The following is a 12,964-nucleotide window of genomic DNA, read 5'->3' as shown; positions in this document are numbered from 1 at the left end:
GGAGAGAGAAGCAGAGTTAACGTTTCAGGTCAGTGACCCTTATTCAGAACTAGCAGATATTAGAAATGTGAAAGGTTTTAAGCAAGAATATAATAAAGTTCAGTTTGTAAAATCTGGTTCTCTTTCCCCAAGAAAGTCATTGTGTGATGCCTGGACCCCTGCTCACCACAATGTTTCCAAAGCTAACTACTAAAACCAGATGTGTCATTGTTTGTCTGATAGCTTATTCTATTCATGGAAACCCCGCTTCTGAATACAGTGCCATTAATGGTCTCAATGCCCTAGGGAGGGAAGAGAAAATTGGCCAGGGTTCCCTCTCCTGATCATTATCCAGTCATCCTTGTTGGAAGTATGCATGTGTGGACGTGTGGATTGGGCTCAGCTGTGATTTGTTCTGTGGTCAAATAGTCTGCTAATAACTTAGTGTCCAGGCTGAACAATGGCCACTTATGGGAAATACAAGGAGGTGACTGGCGTCCATAAGACTACATTCGATCAGAAGTCAATGCCATCAGAAGAGGAGAGAGACTGCGGCAAAATTAACCGAGAAATTGTTAAGAAAAGACAAACAATTTCACTCATGTTTTCACAATTTCCTGAGTTTGAAATTAAGGAATAATGTTGAGTGGAGAAGAGGCACCTAGATCACACCATACATACACCAGAGGTGCTTGATGTTGACACGGAGGTGATCAAAGTGAGACAGTATTTCATTCCTGATATTCCCTCCCACAATGAAAAGAAAAATTTGCCAAAATCTATATGCATGATCTTTAAAGTATTGTTCTTGAGAAAAAAAGCTTTATTCAATATCTTGTAGGAAGTTTCTGCTTAAAAATATTTTAGAAGTTCAAAAGAGACGTTGGAGATATGATCATTTTAATAGTGCTTATTTTCAGAGTTCCCAACTAGCTAGAGAACAATCTATTGTTACGCCAGTGTGTTTTGTTGAATGATCATTTTCTTTGGTCCACTGGCTGCAGATCTGAATTTATTTTTTTTAAAGACATTTAAAAAATGTTTAGTGTTTAAAATTTTTTACAAGCTGCCAGCAAAGTTATCCTTTCAGTTTAAGATGATCACCTCGTTTGCAACACTGTATCCGACACTGCAAAGGACTGTGAGGAGTGAGACGAAATATCTGCTAATTTCCCAGCAAGAACCAAGATTCAGGAAGTTTAAAGGAACTACTTGTTCTCTCAGCAAGCAGAGAAATTCTGCTAACTGCTGTGTTTGAAAGACTGAGTGACTGTCATGTGACAAGCCCCTCCCCATCTGTGGTTTTAAAGCTGGTATTTTTTCTGCAGCAGAGGAGAAGCAACTGGACTCTGACATGAGCAGAACCTAAGTTGGGGTCCCTATCTCTCTCTCTCTCCATTCCAGTTTGAAAACTTTCAAATCCTATTTGTTGACTGACCACCTTTGCATACTCTGGCTGCAGTCTGAAACGCCATTGGAGGAAATCATCCACATCGTTATCTCCAAGAGACTCATTGAACCAGTCATCTACCTCTTCAAACTAAAAGCCTCAGGACCACTGAATTCAGCAAGAAGCCAGCTGAATCACCAAACTCCACAGACTGCATACCTTTTTTATGAACTCTAACTGAACCAAACTACCTTTCCCCACTCTGTAACCAATTTGTGTGTGTGTAAACCTCAAAAGTGTGTGAGAGAATGAAAGTTGGTGTGTTTATTATTTTATTAGTTTGGCTTAGGTACAATAAAGTTAACCTCTTTCTTTGTTAGCTCAAGAAAACCTGTCTGATTGGTTCTTGTTATGATCATGGCAAGTAAGTAATCAAGCACCTTCTGAATTGGCCAGTACATCCACTTTAAGAAAGAATTAAATCTGTTGTGATCAAACAAGGAGAGGGAAAAGAGGGAAGCCCTTTGACCCGTCCTAACCTGACCATAACATTATGCATGTGAAGTCTAAAAAACCTAAGAATTGCCTTGTGACTGCAGTAAAGGTTAGGGGTTATACATGGAACTGGAAAAATGAATTGGAATTACAGAGAGATGGGAGACCTTGCATTCTATCACATGTCCTGTATTACATTTACCGTAATAAGGGAAAAACAAGTAGTCAGTTCTGTTGAGCTTTGTGATACTGTGGTGTTATTCCAATACTTTTGATATGCTTGAGATGCAGCATAGATAAAGGAAGACATGTGCAACTCACTAGACCCCCATTATAACGTTCTGTGACAAATCATGGCTGCAAAATTTTTATACATCCTTCATATCTCACTCTCAGATGGTGAATAATTTCTTTATAACACACTTTTTGAATGGATTATAAAGGATAACCTTATAAAAAGATTTTATTCCAGTATGTCAGCACTGCTCTAAGCATTTCATTGCAATCAGTGTAACTGAATATTTAATTGTCCAATGATCTATCACACATTCTAACAAGAAATGAAAAATTGCCACTTCTCAGAACAGGATAGTGACACTTTCTCACTTTGCGTGAATTCCATCTGAGGCTGCTGTTGGTACCTATGGAGATAATATAATTCACAAACTGATCCCAATTTGCTGTTAATCGTTAATCTAACTCAGAGGCTCAGAATGAGAACTAAACTATGCCCTAAAGGCATGGAAAGGGGTCTTTTTTCAGAGTAAAAATCAAGATTGATCGACTTTTGTTGGCCATGGATATTAAAAGTTATGGAACCAAGGCAGATAGGTAGAGTTAAGATACAGACAAACCATGATCTAATTGAATGGCAGAGCAGGCTAGAGGGGCTAAATGGCTTACACCTGTTCCTATGTGTGTTCCTACAGTCCAAAGTTGTGATTGAGGTGTATTGGGATAGAAGTGGAACCTAACTTAAAGTGGGAGATATTAACCCAGGATTCCCAGATGGGACAGTGTGCATCCTTCACCTTCACTAACATAAAACACAGCCATTATTTTATTGGGAAAAAGCATAACATTTCTAATAAAAAGTCACAAGCACTGGAATTCTGAAGTAAAAACAGTAATCCTGGAAAGTTACAGCAGATCAATATGAATCTCAGACAAAGGTACATTGTCAGTAACACCCTTCAACAGAAATTGTGAAGGCTAATGCCTGAAACCTTCATTTATCTTTTGTCTTTTCGATTCAGACTGAGCTGCTATGCAGTTTCAGTATTCAAGTGTTATTATAATAACAGCAATTGCTGTTAGTAATTGTTTCTATGTCCTTCACGAAATTCAGTTCTCTCTAGGGGCTGGAATTTACCAAGCTGACTAAGTCGGGCTCTGTGGTGCGGTGGGGGGAGGGCGGTTGAGGAAGATAGCTCCAGATGAGGCCTGCCATGGAGCTCGATGCCAGGAGGGCTTGGCCCGGCCTGGCCCAATCCTCCTGGTGGCGACGAGGCTCCGTGACACTAACCCCGCCTCAATTTTAATATTTAAATTAATGAGATTAATAAATTTAAATGAACTTATCCGCAATCTTCCGCAGTGCCTGGCATTCCCGTGCCTTCAATTCCCCGTCTGGGGAAAGCCAGCATGACACTGGTGGGGAGGGGGAAGGAGTTAAGATTTCCAGTGTGGGGGGTGTGGGGACGGGGTCAAATAAATACAATGAGTGTAGGGGATGGTGGGAAGGGGTGAACTTTAAATTTTGTGCAGTCTTGGGGGGAAACTTAAGATTTTAAAAATTTTTTATTTAGAGATACAGCACTGAAACAGGCCCTTCGGCCCACCGAGTCTGTGCCGACCAACAACCACCCATTTATACTAACCCTACAGTAATCCCATATTCTCTACCAGCTACCTACACTAGGGGCAATTTACAATGGCCACTTTACCTATCAACCTGCAAGTCTTTGGCTGTGGGAGGAAACCGGAGCACCCGGCGAAAACCCACGCTTTCACAGGGAGAACTTGCAAACTCCACACAGGCAGTACCCAGAATTGAACCCGGGTCCCTGGAGCTGTGAGGCTGCGGTGCTAACCACTGCGCCACTGTGCCGCCCCTTTAAAAGGTAAATGCTTTATAATTGTTATTGGGGGGTGGGAGAGGGGCATCAGAATTTTATTTGATAAATTTTGGGGGAGTGTATCTTTAAAAATGTAAATATGCCAGCAGGGCTGGCTGCCCTTTAAAAATGGCGCTCGCGCCTGCGCACAGGCAGCTGACATCAATGCTGGTGTCAGACAGCCCGCCCCCTCCATGTGATTGGGGGGGCATGGTGGGTGGGCAGCCCCGGCTATTTAAATGAGCCACCGCGCAGGGGATCGTGATGGATCTTCCACCTGCGGCCTGCGCATGTGGGCCGCCATTTTTTGAGTTTGCCGCCGGGAGCGATGGTGGGCTCTTAAGATCCAGCCCTAGAACTTATGCAGACAGGAACTGTAGGAAACCTGTATATTTACAATTCATGCTCACTCCCACTGCTACACTGATCTCTATTGTCAACTGTGACTCCATGACATCAACATTGGCACAGGCAACCAATCCAATAAATCAGCAAGAGGAAACATTGTGACTGATGCCAGAACTTTGATCTCTTTAATACTGATCTTAAAATTAGAACTATGCCATTGAAGGCTGATGTCAAGAAGCACTTCTTCACACAAAGGCTAGTGGAAATCTGGAACTCTCTCCCCCAAAAAGCTGTTGAGGCTGGGGGCCACTTAGAAATTTCAGAACTGAGATTGATAGGTTTTTATTAGGCAAGGGTATTAAGAGTTATGTAACCAAGGCGGATAGATGGAGTTGAGATACAGATCAGCCATAATCCAATTGAATGGTGTAACACGCTCGAGGGCTTGATTGGATGGGACAGAGTAGGTAGAGATAATTATGTTCAGCAAGCCTCAGTGGGCAATCGCTTGAGCTCTTCACTCTGATTATTCAGCTTGGGTTTTAAATGCTGGCGTATTCAAGGGGTTCTGTTGTCATTATCCAGTAAGAACAAAGAAAAAGGACGAGATACAAATGGCTGCACAACACCTCATTGGCTAAAAAGTGCTTTGTATGCTCTGAGGCTGTGAATGGCACTATATAGGTGGAAGTTTTTCTTTCTTCCTTTAAATGTAAATTGTAATGGCAGAGGTTTAGATTGAGCCATGCACACTGACATGTAACTCAAAAATGAGCCAGATTGACAGTTCACATGGCTATGAAATATGCCGCCTTCCAGCATATTTACGCAGGAAATAAGTAACATTTTTATTTGCAAGGGTGAAGTACTGTAGATGTTGGAAATCTGAAATAAAAACAGAAAATGCTGGAAATACTCAACTGGCCAGGCAGCATCTCTGGAGTGAGAAAGAGTTAATGTTTCTGGCCGATGACCTTTCATCAAAACATTTTTTTTTTCATTCCACTTTTGACTGCACAACTTCAAATTTAGACCAAAACAATTAAAAATATTTGACAGAAATGTTTCAAATATCTGGCCCAGAGACAAGAGAATTTCCTGAACATGCTGACAGGCCTTTGCTAAAGTCATTTGATAGTATGTCCCAGTGAAGAACTAGACATGGAACCAAAGCCATAATCCAAAGACTATATTATTTAGAAAGATTCATTACCATGGAAGTATCAATTCAATCCTTATAATTCCACTGTCACTTACCTCAAAATTTACAATTATCAATGTCCTTTGGATGATTCTAGTAGGTAACGCATGCTTATCTACAGAAAATAGATCATCCCTCTTGCTCAGTATCTTCAAACTTTATACAGTCAAGGAAACTAAATATTGTTTCTTCACAGTAATATGTTATGTGCAGATCAAAATTATCCTCATTTAGTTAAAACCAAATATAATTTCTCTCATTCTGGCGCTGTTGTAAAACTATCTGAAATTTATTCTTAACTCATTATAAATCTATTTTAGCTCTAATTTGTAAATTCTGTTGTCTATAACTAACTGTTGCAGATCTGGCCTTCTCCATCCATCAGGAGTAACATACGGCTTTTCTTTTCAGTCATTATCAATTCAAAATCAATGGCACAAAGGAATAAGAAAAGGCTTTTTTAACCTACCTAATCCATTCCTTGCACAGATCACATACAGTTTGGCTTTTCATGAACTATTAACTAACTTAGTTAAAAATGAACAAACAAACCAGTTAGAGCAACGAACACCATGGCTGATTTAGGAACGACTCTTAAGTTAGTTAGTCTCCTTAAGGATTGTTATTAAATTCTAGGAAGCATGGCAACATTCTTATTAAGAAGTTTCTTTTTCCGATTCCATCCCACTTCCTTTTTCTCCGGAAAAGATTAGGCTAATGAAAGAAAGTCCTTGTACCACATACAGGAGATGTTATTAATATTGGGCTGGCATTTTTGATGGCTTATTGGCATATACGGTAGATAAATTAATGCTTCCTATTCAGATTTAACAGGACAATTTATATGTGTAATATTCAGACGTCACATGAGATGGTCTCTGTCTAATAATGTCACTCACAGTTTGCGCAAACATCGCCTGAAGTAAGAAAAGGCTAAAATTAGCAACAAGAATAATTTCAACAAAATATTTGAGTTATTCACGGCTTATGAGCTTCACATCTGAAATTCCATCCTGAGTTTCATGATAAACACATTAATCTTCTTTCTTGCTAGAAAGAGGGCAAAGCTGAACAGCAAACAAACGGCGAGGCCTGAGGAGATAGTCTGAATTACTCTTCTGTTCACAGCTTCTCAGCAGTGTGAAAATTCTTGGCTTTAACAGCTGTTCCTGTGTGTTAGAAATCAGGGGACAGATTGCTGGCAGTTCAAGTCAGCAGTTTTGCTTAACATTAAGAAAAAATTGAAAAATTGTATCTTCTGATAGAGAAAAAAAAGATAATTTTTCATGGAAAAATCTCAGCCAGACTTCCTGCATGACTGACAAATTAATTGGTAAGAATGAAAGGCAGGTCCACATCTGTTGCAGATAATTCTATTCAAAATACAGTGTTAGTTATTAACACCTTTTCTCTTTGTTCTTTCCTGTGATTTCAGATTTTAAAGGCTAACACATAGGGCAGAATTTTATGCAGACTTTGGGGACGAGAAGGGAGGTGGGGCATGGCCATTAAATCAGGACTGGTGATGTCGGACAGGAAGTTTGATGTCGTGGTGACCCATCCCTATTTTATGGATGGCGACAAACATGGAGGGCAGAGAGGAGACATTGATGCAATGGGCAGGCAACTAAAGTAGTTAACAGGCCTATTGACAGCAATTTTACTTCTTGTTTTAAATTTTATTAACTGCACTCTGGAATCACAGGGCTTCAGAGCCTCACCTGGTTGAGGGAGGGGACATGGAGGTGGGAACTCATTGCTGGCTGCAACGGGAGACCATCGGGAAAGGCAGCATTAACGGCCAGGCAGCGTGGAGAAGGGAGGGCATCAAGCAGGTCTGAGGAGTTGGGCCAAAGGAGCCAGCAATGCGGGGGTGCCATAACAGGAGGGCAACAGGTGAGTGCCACCTTGTCAGAAGTGACAAGTGTGAGGCAAGAGGGGGTGAGGCCATTGGCAGTGAAGGCCTTGAACTCTGGAAGAGGCCAACTATCATGGGTCTCATTCATCCAAACATTGGGGATTCCATTAAAGAGGAGGTGCAGCAGAGTGGGAGGGAGGTCCAGGCATCGATGGTGGCAGCAGCACCGCAACAACCTATGAGCCCAAAGGAGGATCAGCATCGGACTCCGGATAGTAGAGAAGGGCACTGTGGGGAAAGCCAGCAGCCTCCTCCATGCAGAAGAAGCTACCCTCCAGAGAGGGTCTACTGGTCAAGGCTCAACTACCTGCAGATGTCCAAGAGGCAATGAAGACTTCGCTTCTCCAGGGAGGCTGTCACTGACCTATGTGCAATGACGCAGGACACAGTCTGCTTCTGGGGACTTGGTGGAAATCCAATGCCAGTGGTGCCAAAGGCCAATGGGGCATTGAACCTCTACACCTCTGGATCATTCCAACAGTTAGTATGCAGATAGAGCAAGTGATTAGGAAGGCAAATGCAATGTTGTCGTTTATTGCAAGGGGAATGGAATATAAAAGTAGAGACGTTTTGCTACAGCTGTACAGGGCATTGGTGAGTCTATATCTAGTGTATTGTGGACAGTTTTGGTCTCCTTACTTAAGAAAGGATATAATTGCATTGGAAGCAATTCAGAGAAGGTTCACTCGACTGATTCCTGGGATGAGAGGGTTATCTTATTGGGAAAGGTTGGGTCTGTATTCATTGGAGTTTAGAAAGATGTGAGGTGATCTTACTGAAACTTATAAGATCCTGAGGGGACTTGACAGGGTGGATGTTGAAAGGATGTTTCCCCTTGTGGGAGAGGTTAAAACTAAGGGGGACATTTAAGACAGAGATGAGAAGAAATTTTTTCTCTCAGCGGGTCATGTGTCTGTGGAACTCTCTTCCCCAGAGAGTGGCGGAGACAGGGTCATTGAATGTTTTCAAGGTGGAGGTAGACAGATTTTTGACAAACAAGGGAGTCAAAGGGATCAGGGGTAGGTAGGAAAATGGAGTTGAGTCCACAAATAGATCAGCCATGATCGAATCGCCTACTCCTGCTCCTAGTTCGTCTGTATTCCAGGGATCCTGTGGGGACATGTGTGGGATCTCACAGTCAGTGGCCCATTGGTGCATCAAGGAGGTCACCAACGCCCTCTTTAGGAGGGCCAGAGACTATGTGCACTTCTGCATGGATCCCAACTCTTATGCTGAGAGGTCCATTGGGCTTGAGGCCATCGCTGGATTCTCCCAGGTGCAGGGTGTCATCAACGACACTCATGTGGCCATCAAGGCTCCTGCACACCAGCAAGTGGCCTTCATCAACAGGAAAGTCTTCCACTACCTAAATGTGCAACTTGTCTGTGACCATCATAAACAGCTCCTGCAGGTCTGTGCACGTTTCCAAGAGGTTGTCGCGATGCCTACATTTTGAGGCAGTCCCAGGTGCCAGAGCCTTTCCAGCCTCCCACACTCATTTAGGGATGGATCTTTGGAGACAAGAAATACCCACTGAGGACATGGCTACTGACGCTTGTGAGGAACTCTCGCACAGATACAGAGGAAAGATACAACTCCTGCCAGGGTGCAACATGAGCGACCATAGACAAGGCCATTGGTATGCTCAAGATGAGATTCAGGTGCCTAGATTAGTCCAGTGAAGTCCTTCAGTATGCCCCTTCGAGGGTCTCACGGATGGTGGTGGTCTGCTGTGCACTGCACAACCTGTTACTACAGAGTGGGGAGGCGCTGAACAATGAGGATAGCAAGGAGCATGCTGCCTCCTCAGATGCTGGCCAAGCATCGCCAGATGTAGGTCCCCAATGACAACAAGAGAGACATTGTGAGATAATGTGCGAGGGAGGCTCGCAATGCTCGAATACATTCGTGTTTCCTTTGATCCTTACTCCCAGTTGTAGGTTGACTAATAAAGACTTACCTTTATGCAGTTCTGTTGTCGCCTTCCTTCCTTCAGGAGGCATCCGCTAAGCACTCAGGTGCAAGGTGCTCAGCTGGCAAGACTCCAAACTTGACTCCTCGCGGCATGATCCCTCACCTCAAGCCCCTTGTCAGAAGCAAGGTTGAAATGAAGTCCCAATGGCCATAAAAAAGGAGATCTTGTGCAATAGAAAATTATCTTTCAAAATTTCAAATACAAGGCTGGCTGTTCAGCAGTATCGGCAGCAGCACGGGGCAATTTGGCCACTGCCAGTTCTGCAGAAGCCTTGGATGCAGGCCCAGAGCTGGAGACCTGGACCTCAGGTAAGTGAGACAGGGTCACCGGGGCCAGTCCAGAAAGCCCTGGTGAGGGAGGGTGGTGTGGGGGAGGTGCAAGGGGAGGGGAGTCCAGGGAGGTGGAGTTTTTCCCATTAATAGGCCACTTAAGGGCCTCAATTGGCATCAATGGCCTTCCTGCCCCTAACATAATCTCTTGGTGACAGGCCCTCCACCTCCCTCTCCTCCCATTGCAATTCTTTGGGCCTCCCCCTCCTCTGACCCCACCTCAGGGGGGCCTGTAAAATCCAGCCTATAGCCTCTGGCATCTCTGCCTAATGTCGCCTGACCTCTTGCTGCAGCTGCAGCATTACCTACTGAAAGACTCAGCATCTTTCCAGATATAGCAGCCAGAGCTGGATAGAGGGACTCAGGGTTTAATCTTGCACACACACAACAGAAGGAGTGACAGTCACACAGGGATGGGAACTGGTATCATTTCTAAAAAAGGGCGGCACAGTGGCGCAGTGGTTAGCACTGCAGCCTCACAGCTCCAGGGACCCGGGTTCGATCCTGGGTACTGCCTGTGCGGAGTTTGCAAGTTCTCCCTGTGTCTGCGTGGGTTTCCTCCGGGTGCTCCGGTTTCCTCCCACATGCCAAAGACTTGCAGGTTGATAGGTTAATTGGCCATCATAAATTGCCCCTAGTATATGTAGGTGGTAGGGAAATATATAGGGACAGGTGGGGATGTGATAGGAATATGGGATTAGTGTAGGATTAGTATAAATGGGTGGTTGATGGTCGGCACAGACTCGGTGGGCCGAAGGGCCTGTTAAAGTGCTGTATCTCTAAACTAAACTAAACTACCTGTGATGCTGACGACACTAGAGGCATGTCATAAGCCTGAGGCTCAGCACAGGCCTGACTTCCAACAGTCCGCTGACTGTCAGAGGTCTGGGCTGTTACAGCTTCCATCAGATTTTGGGTGCGTCTGTGCTGTGTCCACCAGGTTGTGTGCCCGAATCTCACTGTGAGCACATACCCACTGACGTGAGAGTATCTGCGCTGGTGGAGGGTGTGGGATGATGATGGACCCTCTGAGGCTCCGTCCTCCCCTTCAGAGGTGGCAGTCTCTCCCACAGTCATGAAGGCTCTTTGTGGATTGTCTACATGACCTGCATGATAAAACAGAGACATTGAACTGTCAAAGGCCTATCCGCCCGACATAGAAAACACCCCAATGTAGGATACCCCTGTGGGCACTAGATGCCTGATAAGCAGCATGGCTTCATCACCCTGATGCACCCTTTTACCCCATGGTGACCTTACTCAGTGTCTTGAGAAGTTGCCCCGTGTCTCTGTCTGCAGTGCACTGTCCATCCAGCTCCATAGCCTCCTCCTCCATTGGGCTCAGACCATGGAGATTTAGCAGTCTACTGGCCCACTCTCTGCGATTGTGTGCTATCTTCTCCCGCAGACACAAAGATGAATGTTGTTGGTCTCCCAGCAGGGACAAGCCCAAGACAAATGCTGGTGGTAGTCCAGCAGTTACTAATGGGGGCAGACAGATGCCTCCTGCATCAGGCCCCTTTCCAGGGACTTTGTGAGGGTCTCCAATGACAAAAGGCATACTTTTAGCACCATTCAGCCTCAGGCAGCTTGTTTGTATGTCCTGACCCTTTGACCATGTCTGGGTGGGCAACCCCTCTCCACCCAACGCACCCTCCTCCTCTGACACATGCAAGGCCCATGAGCTGAAAGTTTTTAAAGGTACTGACTTTTGCTGATCATATGAGGTCATTGAGTCAGTTGCAGCCCTAAATCCAAGTTCTTGGTATCACCCCATGGCTGCTGACCACCTCTGCCATCTGCAGCCAGGTCAGGTGCCCAGCTCTCCTCCTCCCATCCCTAGGGAAGAGTATCTCCTGCCCTTCCGTGGCAGCCTGTAACAGAAACTGGAGAGAACCATCACTAATGCGTGGGGCCATTGGGTTCTTCCTTCTGCCATCGTTCAGCATTGAATGCAGGGCTGGCAGTACTTTAAACATGGTGCCAGCACCTGCTGCAGCATCAGCTGATGTCAGCATCTCCACCCCCATCATCTACTGAGTTGGACAGCTCCAGTGCCTCATTCACCTTAGTCGGCCGGCCGCCACTTGACTGCATGCGGCCAAACGCTCATGGCCCCAACGGAAGCTACACCTGCTTCCAGTCCCAAAGTCAGGATCTGTAGATTCTGAGTTAAAACTAGCCTGAAACTATAGTTTCAGAGCTCACATGTTCACATCATGCACACTTTTACCAGTGAGCAGTTTTAAAAAGGATTTCATGTTTGCTGCTTATCACACTGTTTAATGACAAACACAATCCCGAGCAATAAACTTGATTATGATCTCACTAGTTCATATTGGCTTTTAATCTATTATTACTTTTCGGAATATCAGGCAGAAAAACATTCATCAGAATGTAAGACCATTTCTAAATAGAGGGGGGCCTGCCTAAGGTTTTTAATTGGACCGACGGAAACAGATGCAAAGATATTATTTATTTCATTCATATATGAAAATATTTTCTTGCCACTTCAGTTTCACGAGACAGCTTTAGTTCTTCTATTGCTATTGTAATTTTAAAAAAATCTTTCAATGGTTGTATGGGGCCTCTGGCAAGGCCAGCATTTATTGCCCATCCCTAATTGCCCTTGAAAAGTTGGTGGTGAGCTGCTTTCTTGAACTGCTGCAGTCCATGTGGTGGAGGTACACCCACAGTGCTGTTTGGGAGTTCCATGTTTTTCACCCAGTGATAGTGAAGAAATGGTGATATAGTTCCAAGTCAGGATGGTGTGTGACTTGGAGGGGAACTTGCAGGTGGTGACTCCTGCCATTCTTCTAGGTGGTAGAAATGTATGACTTTATTGGAGGCTTTAACCAGGTTATTACAAATGAGTTAACAATGTAAAAATGGTGGCAAGAGCAAGTTTATACGAATGCATTAACCACTTGTTTGATAATAGCAAATAATTGGATTTCAACTCATTCTTCCTTCACTGTATTAATTTATACTTATATCATAGGGGGAAAATACAGAGATTATAATGTTCTATTCAATGTTTAAACAGCTTCCAATATCATGAGGAGCCAAAAAGAAAATTCTGATGCATATCAGAAATCAACTATTTTACAGTGCTGTTAGCAAGAGAGTTCCAGGATTTTGACCCAGTGATAGTGAAGGAATAGTGATATAGTTCTAAGTCAGGATGGTGTGTGGCTTGGAGGGGAACTTGC

The sequence above is a fragment of the Heterodontus francisci genome, chromosome 10 (assembly GCF_036365525.1).
Source record: "Heterodontus francisci isolate sHetFra1 chromosome 10, sHetFra1.hap1, whole genome shotgun sequence".
Classification (NCBI taxonomy): domain Eukaryota; kingdom Metazoa; phylum Chordata; class Chondrichthyes; order Heterodontiformes; family Heterodontidae; genus Heterodontus; species Heterodontus francisci.
This window is presented reverse-complemented; position numbering follows the sequence as displayed.